Source organism: Pristiophorus japonicus, chromosome 10 (assembly GCF_044704955.1).
Source record: "Pristiophorus japonicus isolate sPriJap1 chromosome 10, sPriJap1.hap1, whole genome shotgun sequence".
NCBI lineage: Eukaryota > Metazoa > Chordata > Chondrichthyes > Pristiophoridae > Pristiophorus > Pristiophorus japonicus.
In genome coordinates this window covers 3,556,747-3,573,273 of record NC_091986.1, presented here as the reverse complement: position 1 = coordinate 3,573,273, position 16,527 = coordinate 3,556,747, and the positions used below count along the sequence as shown (strand labels likewise).

The window sequence follows — 16,527 nt, the reverse complement described above, 5'->3', positions numbered from 1 at the left end:
ATGTGAGGTCAGGTAATAAGTACTTTTTTCGTCCTCCCCATTGTGTTCATGCCATGCTCGGAAAGCACCGAGGCAGTGGGTGCACGATTTCGAGCAGCAACAGCTTGGGAAGACCTGCTGTCACTTTTCCGTTAATATTCCTTTTGTGGTATGGGGGGGGGGGGCGGAATGGCCTTGTCGAGGACAACACTAGACTCAAATACGGCCAACCGAGGCAATAGTCCATCAGCAGCACACAGGATGAGTGACTTATCAGAGGGTCAGGGCCACCAGAGACAATAATATCTTTGAAACAACGTGGTCCTTACAGTGCCCATGGAAGTCCCAAAGCAGCCCTGCACACCAACAATTCATCCATTACTCAAACACCAATTGGTCCCCTTCACAGGCATCACCAAGCATCTAAAGAGTGGGTTAACACCCGGCGCACAAGGCATGGACGGCACGGACAAGTGGTGCAAATCAATACATTTTACGTGATTTGATGTAAAGAAAATTAAATTTCACAACATGTTTTCACAAACGCCCCTGTACATACCCTTGGTGATCTGCAAAGCTTGACTCTTTGTTTTCCTGCCACTCTGACCTGATGCAACCCCTGTGGCTTTAGCACGGGTCGAGCCAGCCTGCTCAGATCCTTGCTTTGACTGTTGAGATGCTCTTGGCCAATGACCTCTCGGTGTCCATCCCCATAAGGACCCCGCCAAAGACTGCTCCACCTGCGTCAGGAAGCACTTCAATGACCTAACCATGTCCTGAAAGGTGAGTATAGTTGCAGATTCACCTACATCCTATGGTGTACAACATCCACCCCACCCTCCCAACTCTGTTGTGTCAAAGAAAAGACTTGCTTTATATAACGCCTTTCACAACCACCGGACGTCTCAAAGCGCTTTATGGCCATTGAAGTACTTTTGGAGTGGAGTCACTGTTGTAATGTAGGAAACAATACAGCCAATTTACACACAAGCAAACTCCCACAAACAGCAATGTGATAATGACCAGATAATCGTTTTTTGTGTTATGTTGGCCAGGACACCAGGGATAACTCCCTGCTTTTCTTCAAAATAGTGCCATGGAATCTTTGATGTCCGCTTGAGGGAGCAGACAGGGCCTCGGTTTAACATCTCATCTGAAAGATGGCCCCACCGACAGTGCAGTGCTCCCTCAGTACTGCACTGGAGTGTCAGTTTAGATTTGTTTTTGAGCTCAAGTGGGACTTGAACCCACAACCTTCTGACTCAGAGGCGAGAGTGTTGCCCACTGAGCCACGGCTGACACTGTTCTTATGTTTTTACGTTACATGCCCGCTATCACTCCCCCGCTCAGAACCCGCCTCTGGGTTATTATCGGGCCCCAAATGTCAGTTTATTAATTCAGTCCCAAAACTTTCAAGTTTTTCGTGGTAGCAGCTTAGGTACAAAATCAGTCCACCTCTTTGATGTGTTTGATACGCCGACCAGGAAGTGTCACTTTGTCTCGGTTGGGTGAATTGCCCCCAGATTCAAAAGTTGTGAGTTCAAGTCTCACTTGAGGACGAGAGCATATTAGATGTAACTCGGAATCTGTGCCTCTAGTAGGGAGGCTGCAATCGCAGGGAAGGTGGGTCCCAGGATTGAGGCTCGAGTGTTGAAATCCTGTCTCTAACCTACGATCTCTTCAAGTGTGTCCCCACTGAGAGTGCAGAATTACTCCTCCAACCTGCACTCCAGTGCAGTTCTGCTGGCATTGGATAGATGATCTTGTCATTGCCACGAGCAGCCCGGTTACATCCTGATGAGATATCTGTTTTGTTTCCATTAATATAATTTAATTGCTTATTAGTTTTTACATTGGAATATAGTTCAAAGGTGTAATAAGCAGCTTAGGGGCCCAAAATTCCATATTGGCGATTTTTGGCGCACTTGTACAGGTACGTCCAATTTTTTTAGTGGCCTGACTGCACCAAAAAAAAAGTTGCAAGTTTCGCCGGCATAACCTTTCATTTTGGAGCGCCGCAGATTGTCCTTAAGGTCTGTGGGTGGAGCTTCAGGTCTGCGCCGAAAAACTGAGGTTGTCAGGGTAACGAGGGACACACTGAAGGGCTGAGGCACAGATTAAGCATTTCCCCCTTGTGAAATAGATCACTGAGTGAGACTTGGGACAACAGACTGAAATCTCAATATCTGAAACCAGGAGACTATGAACGATATTTAGAGAAATGTTGCACAACGTACAAGTGTTCATGGGCCGAAAGGACTTCCCCCCTCCCCCCACCGGTGCTGCTGCTATCCCGTGCTGAATGGCCCCCCACTCCGTGCCGTATCTTCAGTTCCGCTGAAACAATGGCGTCTTCTCTGCGCCGATTTCCATAAGGTGTAAGTAAGGTTTTTCAGAACGGTGCACTGCGCCGTTTTAGAAAAAAATCCTACTTGGCCAAACTCGCTGAAATGGCCAGAAATGGCGCACCCAGCAGGTTCCGCCCCCAGTGACGTCAAAAAATCGGGCACAAGTATTTTAGGGTGGCGCAGAAACTTTGGCGAAACTTGCAGATTTTAGTCTTGCTCCCAAAAAACAGCGTCGGCCAAAAAAAGGGCACAGAATGGTGGGGAAAGTTCAGCCCCATAAATGATGTGTAATTTATAGACATCACGATCTCAGCATAGCATTCATTCACAAACTAGTTCGGGATTTTCCAGAATGCAAATATATGGCACTTTCCCACCACACATAGAATGCCTTGAAGCACAGGTAATTGTACAGCTCTCATGAAATATTTGTGGTACCATTGACCCCTGACTGAAGAAAATATTGCAGAAAAAAACCTTCAAAAATGTCATATGTGAGCACAGTCTCGTTCAGTGTTTCTAAGCTAATTGTTTTTATTACTGGAGCGCAGGGTCATCTGTAAGAGTTTTTAATAGGACCTGAATTGTGCCTGATGAAAATGTTGCACAAACCATGTTAACCAGTGGTTTTGAAGTTGTCACATTTAAACAATGGACAATGCATCAATGCCCGATACTGCACATGGGAACCTTTATTGAAACTGTAGTGTGTCGGTAGTGGGTGTTTACTGCCAGCTTGTAGCCTCTAAATGTTTTCCAAGATTTGATCGAGTAAATGAGGAGAAACGGTTTCCAGTGGCAGGAGGATCAGTAACCAGACACAGATTGAAGGTCATTGGCATAAGAACCAGAGCGGAGATGAGGAGACTGTGTTTTACGCCGAGAGTTGTATCATTTGGAATTCACCGCCTGAAAGATTGGTGGGAACATTCACCAGTAACGTTCAAAAGACAATTGGATATATATTTGAAAAATGAAAATTTGCAGGACTGTCGGGAAAGGGCAGGGCTAATTGGGACTGCTCTTTCACAGAGCTGGCACAGGCACGATGCACTGAAGTGCCTCCCTCTGTGTTGTATGATTCCCTGATTCTTTGAATGTTCATTTTGGCAAGAGTCAAAGCTAAACAAAACAAAACCTTTGTCAGACAGGTGAAAGGAAACACATTCAATTTTAAGTTCATTTGAAGGATGGGTTGGAAAGTTCAGAAGTAATGTGGCTTTGTTGTCCGGTTGCTCTTGGTTGCAGGATTGCAATATGTTGAGAATGCTGCTCAGAAACCATTGACGGTTCAATCCTGACTGCTTCTCTGTCCATAAGTATTCTTATTAGCATCAAACTGCGACATGCAGTTAAAAAAAGAACTGATATGAAATTCCTGCTCTTGTGTCTGTACAGAACCAATGTTCAACAACAACAACTTGTATTTAAGTAGCGCCTTTAACGTAGTGAAATGTCCCAAGGTGCTTCACAGCAGTATTATGCGATTAAAGATTTGACACCGAGCCGCGTAAGGAGAAATTAGCGCAGGTGAAGGAGGTCGGTTTTAAGGAGCATCTTGAAGGAGGAAAGAGAGGTGGAGAGGTTTAGGGAGGGAGTTCCAGAGCTTGGGGCCCAGGCAACAGAAGGCACGGCCACCGATGGTTGAGTGATTATAATCAGGGATGCTAGGGGGGCAGACATCTCTGGGGGTTGTGGGGCTGGAGGAGAAAGTTATGAAAGTTGTGCTGTGCATCATTAAGAAATGAGCCTTTTGATATAACTCAACTCACTGCTTTCACAGTTGCAGGCATTTTTATCTCCTCATGTTTTTTAGCGTGACATCAAAAGAAACTATTGCAGTTGGTGATTCATTCCGTAAGATGCAATCTTTTCATAATGACATTTTTTGTAACAAAATTTAATTGCAAAAGAATATTATCATTCACCAGCATGCAATTTTTAAGGCAGACAAAATCAGAAGCGGACATAGAAATTAAAGCAAGATTAGGTTACAAAGGCACGGCCACCTGTAAGGCTAAACTGTAGAATATTACAGTGTCTGCCAATTGTGTATCACTTCCCCAAATAATGTTCAATTGAAAAGAATAAAAGGGTTAACTTTGCAAGTCTGCACTAATGATGGGGAACTTTGTCCTCATATCGGAAATTCAGGCAAGGGTTGCCCATGATTGTTCAACCTTTAAAATTAATGGTTACCACAGACACTAAAATTACCTCTTATGAGATGCAGTCAGTGTATAGATTCAACATTTAGCATACTGAGTCCATTGCTTTCTGTTGTGCCATATTCTACTTAATGTGGTGTAAACTATGGAAAGTTTTCATTGTGGGTTTTGACAGCAGTATTATTATATTTCTATCTGTTGAGATAAGTGGAATATTAGAATTTTCACCCGCAATAAACACAGTTTCACTGTTTTCACATTCTGTATAAATGGATTACAGAAAGCTGATTTTTTTCTAGTGTTTATTTAAGATTGCATTATTAGCTGTATAAAGAAAGCTGCCCTTTGGAACTGAATTGTCCCGTTGCAACAATTCAGCACAGTGTGAAATTCCCCAACATTCAGAAAAAAGACCTCTTCTCTCCCCTCCTCTCCCTCCAGTAGCATGCTGCCTGGTCTGCTAAAGAACAGAAATACATTCAGTCAGAAGCCTAGAAAGGAAGCACTGGCCCGGCTCACTCATCCAGTCTCCTGGTCGGAGAAGGGAAGACATAAACTGTTTGAAGTGGTGATAGTCAGACAGAAATTGAAATAGTCATGTTGGATGGAATTGATATGGAGCTACAGACAGTTTAAAGAACTGTTGGTGTTGCTCTAGGTTGATGAACAGTGCTGTGTAATAGTCTGCAGATAACACGGCTGTGTTAAAACTAGTCAGACAGAATATATGTGATCAAAATAAAGACCAGCAAACTGCTGAAGCCAGGCTTGCATTTCATGCAGCTGGTGGGACAATTGTTTTATTTTTGTGCAATTTTATGCTTTAAAAACCATGAACAATCCAGAGTTTTGCTTGACTTATAAAGTCACCATTTATTATGAGCAGGTGGAAGAGTTTGGGGCAAGATCCATTTCTCCCACTCTGCTTTATTTCCTTTGCAATGGGTTCCAGGGAAAGTTTGCGATATGGTCAATGCTGGATCTTTGATAGCAAAAGATTTTGCAATGTTGTTTTTGGGCCACTTTTGTACATTTTATGCATTTAATAAAAATGAGCAGAGCTGATCAGTAATATAATGTGAGTTAACATTGAGTAACTGACCGTGTCATTTCACTCGATGCAGTGTATTACTCTGATAATTTTAGACTTTTCCTCTGTTCCTTTAATGGTAAGTGATTCATATCCATGGGACGTTTGATTTCATTGGTTGCTGTTGCACCAATTAAAAATTCTCCAAAAACAATAAGCTTAAAGAAAACACTTCAAAGAAAGGGTGCGTTAATTTGCAACACTTAAAGCTCTGATTGGGCCCCCTTGATGATGAGTCCTGATTGCTGATTGCTGATTGGTCCCCTTGGAGGATAAGACACACCCAGCAGTTTCTCTTTGCAAAGTGTAATTTGAGCTAGTCTGACTGCTGGCTCCAGACAGAACAGAACTTCCAAAGAAGTGCTTGTCCCCACTGCCCAAGTTCCTGAAATCCTTTCCCTAGCCTCAAGTTTCTGACCTCCTCCCCCGCCCCAATCCCAAATTCCTGACCTCATTACAACAATGACTACACTTCAAAAGTACTTAATTGCCTGTAAAATGTTTTGGAAAGTCCTGAGGTTCGAAAAGGCACTGTGTAAGTACGAGTTATTTCTATGTAAAGCATATCACCTCTGATGTTGTAGCACATTCTCAGTACGGCACTGGAAAGTCTGCCTAGATTCTGGATTCATGTTCTGCAGTACAATTACACCAGGAGAAAAATCAAACATCAAATCTCCAGCCACCTGTTTGGGCTGGATTAGCCACCTTCATTACAACATGTCACACATATTTGGTACAATGGTAATTATGCAAATATAAAAAGCAGATAGATGTGTGACACTGTAGGTTTGCATTGCCCTGAAACCATGTTGCACAATTCAATCAGAGGTTTACCAAGAAGCCAAAAGAAACTAATCATTGGATCAAAATTACACCATTGCCAATTCTACTGTGTCTTCACAGTTTCTCAAATTGTGTCCCAGTCTTCATGTGCAGCGGCAGAATTAAGAGCAGCGACCATTACTGAGTATTGAGGAGTAACCTTAATCCATAACTATTAAGAATTGTCAGGACCAACACCAGGCTTTTCTCATTTTGAGCTCTCAAATTAAGCTCATATTTTCGAGCGAGAAGCATGTTGTTGAGGGCATTGTTATCAAGCCATAAAGTTAGATGTGAAAATAAAACTTTAATTGTTTAATCTAGCCCGAATACTGAGTTGCATTGTGGGTCACTGTGAAGCGAGTTACATACCGCTGTTACTGTTAAGCTTGGTGTGACAGGACACAGAGTGGGTGCTCTGGTAAAGTTTGAAATACAGGTCAGTTTTAATTTTGGAACGCTCCTTCTTTAGATGTTTTATGCCGTCTTTCACGAGAATCATTTTACCAGTGCTTGTAATTTTGTTTTGGCTTCAGATTTACAGAAATCTTTGTTATTCTCTGTGAACTGATCTCCTCTAGTTACACACAAAAATGCATAGAATAGTGTTCTGCCAATTTGAAAAAAATGTCAGCTTATCTGCTTTGAACAGTGTCAAATCTAATTCAAAACATATTGGGCTGAGTGCTGGCACTATAGCACACCTTCTTTTCATTTTGGGATTTGAAAGTGCCTGCGTAACGTTAGTGTCACTGACACAGTAGTTAAACATCTTACTGTAAGTTTATAAAGAAGACATTTTTTAACGACTGATCTTTACAATTATGAATAAGTGAATTTTATACAATAAATCATCTGTGGTACAGCGTAGTTATTTCATAAATACATGGACAGTGATGTACTCCGAAACCTAGAAGACGCTGCAGCTTAAATCAAGCTCTCCAAAGTGCCTCCAGCCCACTGGGTGTATTACTACACGGAGCGATGCCGACTCTGGTTGGAGGCATTCTGGGAGGTTTGATCACATGCTGCTCTGACCACCTGACATCTGTCGATGTGATGCCCGATCACATGCCATCTGATCACATGACTTCTACAAATGTTATTGCATTTATCGTATAAAGGCCCCGGAGTTGAGTATCTTTGCTCGTGGTTCCGCACCAGCAGTTGTTGTGTGAAGGTCCACGGATCAGAAGGGCATTTGTGAGCAGACGGGGGAGGGGAAACCGAGGGTGAGGGAACACCGAGGGTGGTGAAGGGGGGAAGACCAAGGGCGGGATATCGGTGAAACCGGGTGGGGGAGAGGGAAAGCAGAGGTGGGAGGAACTTTGATTCCAATAGTAACTAATGGTAACTCTCTGAAATTCAGCAAACTTGGCTACTAGTGGGATGCCGCAGATGAAGGGACTGAGTGTAATGTGGCCAAGTTTGCTGATGATACAAAGATGGATGGGAGAGGAAATTGTGAGGACGACACAAAATCTGCAAAGGGATATAGACAGGCTAAGTGAGTGGGCAAAAATTTAGCAGATGCCGTATAATGTGGGAAAATGTGAGGTTATCCACTTTGGCAGAAATAAGAGAAAAGCAAATTATAATTTTAAATGGAGAAAAATTGCAAAATGCTGCAGTACAGAGGGACCTGGGGATCCTTGTGCATGAAACACAAAAAGTTAGTATGCAGGTATAACAAGTAATCAGGAAGGCAAATGGAATGTTGGCCTTTATTGCAAGGGGGATAGAGTATAAAAGCAGAGAAGTCCTGCTACAACTGTACAGGGTATTGGTGAGGCCACACCTGCAATACTGCGTACAGTTTTGGTCTCCGTATTTAAGGAAGATATACTTGCATTGGAGGCTGTTCAGAGAAGATTCACGAGGTTGATTCCGGAGATGAGGGGGTTGACTTATGAAGATAGGTTGAGTAAGTTGGGCCTATACACATTGGAGGTTAGAAGAATGAGGGGTGGTAGAACGGTTTTGGGGAGTCAGGAGGTGAGACACTCGCCACAGAATACCCAATCTCTGACCTGCTCTTGTAGCCACAGTATTTATGTGGCTGGTCCAGTTAAGTTTCTGGTCAATGGTGACCCCCAGGATGTTGATGGTGGGGGATTCGGTGATGGTAGTGCCGATGAATGAATGTCAAGGGGCGGTGGTTAGACTCTCGCTTGTTGGAGATAGTCATTGTCTGACACTTGTGTAACACAAATTTTACCTGCCCCTTATCAGCCCAAGTCTGAATGTCATCCAAGTCTTGCTGCATGTGGGCACGGACTGCTTCATTATCTGAGGACTTGCGAATGGAACTGAACACTGCAATCATCAGCGAACATCCCCACTTCTGACCTTACAGAACATAAGAAATAGGAACAGGAGTAGGCCACCTGGCCCCTCGAGCCTGTTCCGCCATTTAATACGATCATGGCTGATCTGATCATGGACTCGGGCACAAGTCAGGAGTGTGATACAATACTCTCCACTTGCCCGAATGAGTGCAGCTCCAACAACACTCAAGAAGCTCGACACCATCCAGGACAAAGCAGCCCGCTTAATTGACATCCAGTCCCCCACCTTCAACATTCACTCCCTCCACCATCGGCGCACCGTGGCTGCAGTGTGTACCATCTACAAGATGCACTGCAGCAACTCGGCAATACTTCTTCAGTAGCACCTCCCAAACCCGCCACCTCTACCACCTAGAAGGACAATGGCAGCAGGTGCATGGGAGCACCATCAACTCCACGTTCCCCTCCCAGTCACACCCCATCCTGACTTGGAAATATATCATCGTTTCTTCATCGTCGCTGGGTCAAAATCCTGGAACTCCCTCCCTAACAGCACTGTGGGAGCACCTTCACCACACGGACTGCAGCGGTTCAAGAAGGCGGCTCACCACCACCTTCTCAAGGGGCAATTAGGGATGGGCAATAAATGCTGGCCTTGCCAGCGATGCCCACATCCCATGAACAAGTGATTTAAGAAAAATTCAGCACCAATATTTATAAAACACTCAATGGGCTGGACTCAATGAAGGAGGGTTTTCATAGAGTGATAGAAATTGTAACCCAGGAGGAGCCATTCTTTCCCTGGTGACTGAGCCAGTGTTGCCACTCTGTACTCTAACCTCAGGTCATTCTATATTCCTCCTTTTCAAATATTTATCCCATTCCCCTGTCTCCATCTCTCCCCTCGTTCCCCAGTCACCATCACTCACCTTCCTCCCTCCCCCCCCATCCCCCCCGCCCCAACCACCATTCCACTTGTGGCTGTCCAGCTATATCACACTATTAGTGGAGCTGTGTAAGCTGTGTAGACTGTGTCAAAATAAGAAGCATGCGACAGAGAGTGAGGGTGTATGCGTATGGTTTCTCTTAAGAAGTGATAAGACGTACGCATGTTATATCAACGATGGGTACTGTTATGTATGAATAAAGAGTCTGACTAGATACTGTGAGCTCAAAGTAAAGCATGACCGTAGTCTTTTATTGCAGGTCTCCAGAGTGCCTCTCCAGCTTGTGAGGCCTCAAGTACCGTGCTCCCAAGGGATTGTGGGATCCCTTGGGACTCCAGGGGATGAACCCTCTGGTGGCTGTACAAGGTATATACAGGTTTACATATATATAACAGGTACTTAGTGAGAGACTAATGTCTGACATTGCAGGATTCTGTTTTTTTTTAAAAACCTCAAAACAGCTGTTTTTCTCATTTATTTTACAAATAGTTTTTATATACTTCATTTGTAAACATTTTTAACAATTTCATCTGGGATATTTTCCCTCTCCCTTACACAACCCATTATACATATAATGGATGGTCTTATTAAGAGCAAATGGAGAAGGCACAACTTGGTTGCAGCAGGACTGACTATTACCAATAGGGATGAGTAATTATGGTGCAGATACATTTGCCTCAAGTCCCAGGACACACTTTGTTTTCATTTCCAATCTGGATTTGAACAGGGGAAAAGGGTTGATTTAGGAGAAGCCATAAATCTGCACTACCGACGTATATCTCAATGTTTTAGTTTAGAATGATGTGACCATGTGATATAATAGTAATATCTACTGTAAAACCAACTGCAATAAAATCCCGTGTACAGGTTGCAGCTAATTTAGCCTTTGCTGTAAAAGCCATACAATGTGCATCGTACAATAGGAAACATAATTTGCAGGAAGATTTAAATCATACAATATTACAGCACAGCGACAGGCACTTTGGCCCAGCTGCCTGAGCCAATTTGACTTGTTAAATTTTACACTACTTTAAAAAAAAATTTAATCAATGCAATTGGCGCTGTGAACTGACAGGCGTGTGTACTGACAGGCGTGTGTACTGACAGACGTGTGTACTGACACGTGTGAACTGACAGACGTGTGAACTGACAGACGTGTGTACTGACAGACGTGTGTACTGACAGACGTGTGAACTGACAGACGTGTGAACTGACAGACGTGTGAACTGACAGACGTGTGAACTGACAGACGTGTGAACTGACAGACGTGTGAACTGACAGACGTGTGAACTGACAGACGTGTGTACTGACAGACGTGTGTACTGATCAGTGTTTCTCAGTTGCTTTTTGTTGCCTTGTGTACCTTAAAACTGCTGGTCATGAAGGAGATGAAGAAGGTTTGGTGCAACCACTTTGTTAGAATTCTCTTTGATTTGGGATTCATGGAAATTATGGATTATGACAGTGCTCCCCATTTGTGTTATAAATCGAAGGGAGGTTTTATGCTAAATTCCACTTTCAAATTATCGATATCCATCAATTTTAAAGTGCACATATGGGAGATCCTGGTGAGCTTTATAACATTTAGAGCTTGTGAAGCAATTTAGTGGAACAGATTTCCCTTTAGGGGTACGATGCCATTTCTGTGACATATGGGTTGTAGCTTACAATGTCTACATTTGACCTGCATGCCAACCGAGAAAATGAGCTTCAAAAGGCCTGACCATTCCAAAACAGCCATGTGTGAAAATAAGTAATTCATGCAGTTGGACATGGGTTTGTCATTTAATTTATATACTCAACATTCCATCACTCATTGAGGGGAAACAAAATGAAAGTACTTGAAAACCTCAAGACTACACGTTGCAGAGATTCTACACAACACAAACAGGCATTCTGCTCAACTGGTCTACACTCTGCACAAGTCTCCTTCCATTCAAATTCTATCTTCCCACCCTTCCCCTATATCCCTTATTCCCTTCTCCACATTTGTACCACTATGTAAACAAATTCCTCTTAAACTCTTTATTGGATCAGTTAGTGGCCAACTTATATTTATGTCCCCTTGTTCTGGACTTGCCCACAGGTGCAAACAGTTCTCCACATCCACCCTTTCCAACCCCTTTATAGTTGTAATGACCTCTATCAGGTTGCCTCTTAGTCTCTTTTTCAGAGAAAACAGCTTCAGCTGTTCAGTTTTTGACTCATAGTTGCATCCTCTCAATTCTGGCAACATCCTTGAAAATCTTTTCCACGCTGTCTCCATTGCTTCCATATCTTTTTAGTAGTATGGAGACCAGATCCACACACAGTTAACATGCCTGACACGCGTGTCAGCTACGGCTCAGGGAGTAGCACACTCGCCTCGGAGTCAGCAGGTTGTGGGTTCAAGTCCCACTCCAGGAACTTGAGCACAAAAATCTAGGCTGACACTCCAGTGCAGTACTGAGGGAGTGCTGCACTGCTGGAGGTGCCGCCTTTCGAATGAGACATTAAACCGAGGTCCCATCTGCCCCCTCTGGTGGACGTAAAAGATCCCATGGCACTATTTTGAAGAAGAGCAGGGGGAGTTATCCCCGGTATCCTGGGGCCAATATTTATCCCTCAAGCAACCTAACAAACAGATTATCTGGGCATTATCACATTGCTGTTTGTGGGAGCTTGCTGTGCGCAAATTGGCTGCCGTGTTTCCCACATTACAACAGTGACTACACTCCAAAAGTACTTCATTGGCTGGAAAGCACTTTGAGATTTCCGGTGGTTGTGAAAGGCGCTATATAAATCCAAGTCTTTTTCAAGTGTTTCTAACCAAGGCTCTACATAAATTTAACATTACTCCCATGCTTTTATATTCTGTTCATTTAGAAATGGATCCCAGTAGCTTGATTACATTCTTTATGGCCTTATCAACTTGTTTTGCTACTTTTAATGATTTATATTCATGGAACATTTAACAGAAACCATTTATTTTACAAAATCATCGCGGCCTCTGTCTTTATTCCTTCAGCAGCACATGTTCCGATCTGTTGAACACCCGCATCCATCCAGGCGTTTACTTTAAGGAATTTACTGCATTCGCTCTCAGTGGCTCCATTTGTTCAGGAAATATGCAAAAGGAATTACACCCTGAATGTTTCAAAACGTACCATTTTTTTCCACAAGTATTTCCTCACGTTTTAAAATGTATTCTTATTCATGAAAAAATGTGATTGAATTTTTTTCATTTTCTGAGTTTGAATGTTGAAATATCGCTAGGATTATTTCACTATGCATCTAACAAAGAAAATGAATAAGATTTTTGCATCCTGTTTTCTGATTTCTTATTTCGACATTTAATATACATAACATTTTAAAAAAAAAGAAGGACTTGCGTTTCTGTAGCGCCTTTTCTGGCCTCAGGACGTCCAAAGCGCTTTTCAGCCAATTAAGTACCGGTTGAAGTGTAGGAATGTGGGAAATGCGGCAGCCAATTTGCGCACAGCAAGCTTCCACAGACAGCAATGTGATAATGACCAGATAATCTGTTTATAGTGATGTTGATTGAGGGATAAATGTTGGCCAGGACACCGGAGATAACTCCCCTGACATTCTTCGAAATAATGCCATGGGATTTTTTTTACATCCATCTGAGAGAGCAGACGGGCCTCAGTTTAATGTCTCATCCGAATGACAGCACCTCTGACAGTGCAGCATTCCCTCAGCCCTGCACTGGAGTGTCAGCCTAGATTTCTGTGCTCAAATCCCTGGAGTGGGACTTGAACCCACAACCTGCTGATTCCGAGGCGCGTGTGCTGCCCACTGGGCCACAGCTGACACTACTTTCAGTACTTGCTGCAGGTTCTTTTTGGAACATTTCCATCAAGTTTTTGTCGTTGAGGGACTTACTCATAGGAGGATGTTGTTGCTACCAGCTTCCCCACCATCACGGTTCAGGGCTCTCACTTGTGCCTCATGACAGTAAGGCCTATGCTGTTAAGGAGCACTTTTATGCTGTCAATCATAGAAATTTACAGCACGGAAGGTGGCCATTTCGGCCCATCATATCCGTGCTGGCTAACAGAGTTATCCAGCCTAATCCCACTTTCCAGCTCTAGGTCCGTCGCCCTGTAGGTTATGGCACTTCAAGGCCATATCCAAGTACTTTTTAAATGTGGTGTGAGGGTTTCTGCCTCTACCACCCTTTCAGGCAGTGAGTTCCAGACCCCCACCAACCTCTGGGTGAAGAAATCTCCCCTCAAATCCTCTCTAAACCTCCTACCACTTATTTTAAATCTATGTCATCCCATCTGCTTTGGGTCTGGTCTCTTCCATGTCGGTGGTGAATGTGCGGGCAGAATCAGACTTGGCATGGTGTATGAGGTTGTCCATACCAGATGGGGCAGTAATGACCCACCAAACTGGACAGCAGTGGTTGATTAGCCAGGCTCATTTCAGGTTTGGGGCTTAACTTTCACTAGTGTACAAAAGTGATGGAGAATCAAATCCACCGATTTTCCGATTGATTATTTGGTGTGTAGCCATGTTTCTGAATCGTATTTAGCTATGTATATTACTGATGTGTTGTAGAACCGTACATTAGATTGCAACTTCTGTTTGAAGCTCGCAAGTGCATTGCGGCAATGGCAATCCCCATTGGAAGAACTCCTGCTATCTGGGTAAGTGAATTGTATCACTAAATCCACTGCCTTGGAAGAATTGCCATCTATTATGCAGGCAACTCAAATTATGTTCCATCCCAGCGATTGCAGTTTCATTCCCACTGACCTGGATACCGAGACTCGATGCCTTGAGGATCCAGTCGAGGTTTTGAATTTGACAATTTGGATTATTTTTGCAAAGGAAGTTAACCAGATCTGTCCTTGCACTGCGGCTGAGGTCAAAGGTTACAGTTCATGAAGCTAAGCATCCCCCAGTAAAAAAAATAAAATCTTTAAACTACAGTAAAAAACATGTCTGGTCAAAAGGGGAGCGAAAACAAACCAGGTTCTGTCACTGCTGGCTATTTAAGAGCCATAAACCCTTCTATCCGCCTCTCGGAATTGTGACATATGGTAGGAAATGGTCCAGAGATTTATGGTGTCATCTACTTCAGATTGATTTCAAACAGGGTTTCAGATCCAGGATATGAGGAAAATCCGTGTCGGAATGAATCAGACAGTGGGAACTGCTGATGCTAACAAATGCTGATAATATATTTACCATTCACTTTTTTGCAATTGTTGATCCCTAGTGAAGTGATCAAGAAATACATTTATAAATTATCTTTCGGGAAAAGCAGAATTTCAGACCTATGGAAGTGAAAACACTATATTTATCAAAGAAAATGAAGAGCTAAGTTAATTTCTGTTCATTGTTAACATTGCTTTATGGGTCAGCTGATCAGATTTAACTTTGTTTTTCAAGTTCAAAGTAGTTCACAAAGAATTTCATTGAAAATGGAAAAGATTTGGAAACCCATGATGGAATTAAGTCAGGATGTGATACTTCATGAGGCAAACTATTTCTAGCATCACACCCATTGTTTGGTAATTATAACTCGAGTTCATCACTGGGGAAAGAAAATAAAATAAAAAGTAGGTTGTAATTTTTTAATTCAGTAGCTATTTGACAGCAGAGGTAAACTGATGTTGCATTTATACTAGAACTTGGGACTGAATTATCCTTTGTTCCCAACCCTCAAGTTTCAACGTATATCAGGCACCAAATTGCTGATCTGGCAATAAGGCAGACCAGTCACGCTGAAATTGCTAAAGTATTCTGCTTCCTCTCAAATTTTTCAAAACAGAGGTACAGAGTTTCAACATTGTATCTGCTTCCAAATAACAGCTGGAACAAACACTGTGGCCGGAATTTTCCGGGCATACCGCTGTCAACTTGCCGCAACACACCTTTCCCAATGGTGAGTGTGTGATCTCCGACCCGACCCAACCCACAGAGGCGGGCATTCCAATTAACCAATTATTGGGTTGTTGACAGACTCTTAATAATGATTTTAACCTTACCTTTTCACTATAACTGCTCACCCACAGGCCCCCCGCCACTCGGGAACCACATCTGTGAACCTGAGGCGGGAGTTGAATGGCCATTGCTCCAGCTGAATATTGACAGCTTTAAATGTTCAGTAAAAGCTCCCACCAACAGATGATCACTTTCCTCAGTCACAAGCTGAAGCTCAGTCCATTTTCAGCACATGTTCTGCAGGCTTTCCACTTTCCACTCTCGATCCACTCTCACCTCATTAGAAGAACTCTCTCACCATTGACAGATTGCTTCTGTCACCTCCACTTCACCTGCCATCTATTCCATCAACATAGGTGCCCTTCATACTCTCTCACCTTGGTCCTCAGAATCTGACCACAATCAGTCCCAACACCAGCAGCACCAGGCATACCAGCAGCAACAATAACAACACCAACCTTCTCCACAATCACCTGATGCTGTACAGGACACAGTATCAGCACCCGACCACATTGCTGCCCGGGAGGCCAGGGATGACCTCACCATGGCCACATTTACTTCACTTGATGCTGTACACCCTGACTGCCACATGATGCACCAGGTTGGCACCACCCCACACCAGCAACATAAAGCATCCCTACAATGCCCAACCCATTCCTTTCACACTCAGCACCATTGCGGGGGGTAACGTTATGTCTCGCCATTCACTGCAACTCACTAAACCACTTCTAAAGGTGCTCACAAATCTGACCAAGAACAGAAAGTGTTGAAATTCACAGAAACTTAACACGAACATTGGATAAAACACCTTTTGTGTTGTTAGTTGATATGATTGGACAAGGATGAGGGTGAGTGTGAGGGGTGGCTAGTGAGATGGGGATGTGATAATGTCGAGAGAGAGAGGGATGGGTGGAGGTGCAAGGA

At 43.4% G+C, this 16,527-nt stretch overlaps 1 protein-coding gene across 1 annotated transcript in view; it reads left to right on the top strand.

Annotated features, from left to right (window-relative positions):
* The window catches only part of gpc6a (glypican 6a), a 1,137,716-nt gene that overhangs the window by 165,373 nt on the left and 955,816 nt on the right, over positions 1–16,527 (top strand). The window lies entirely within an intron of this gene.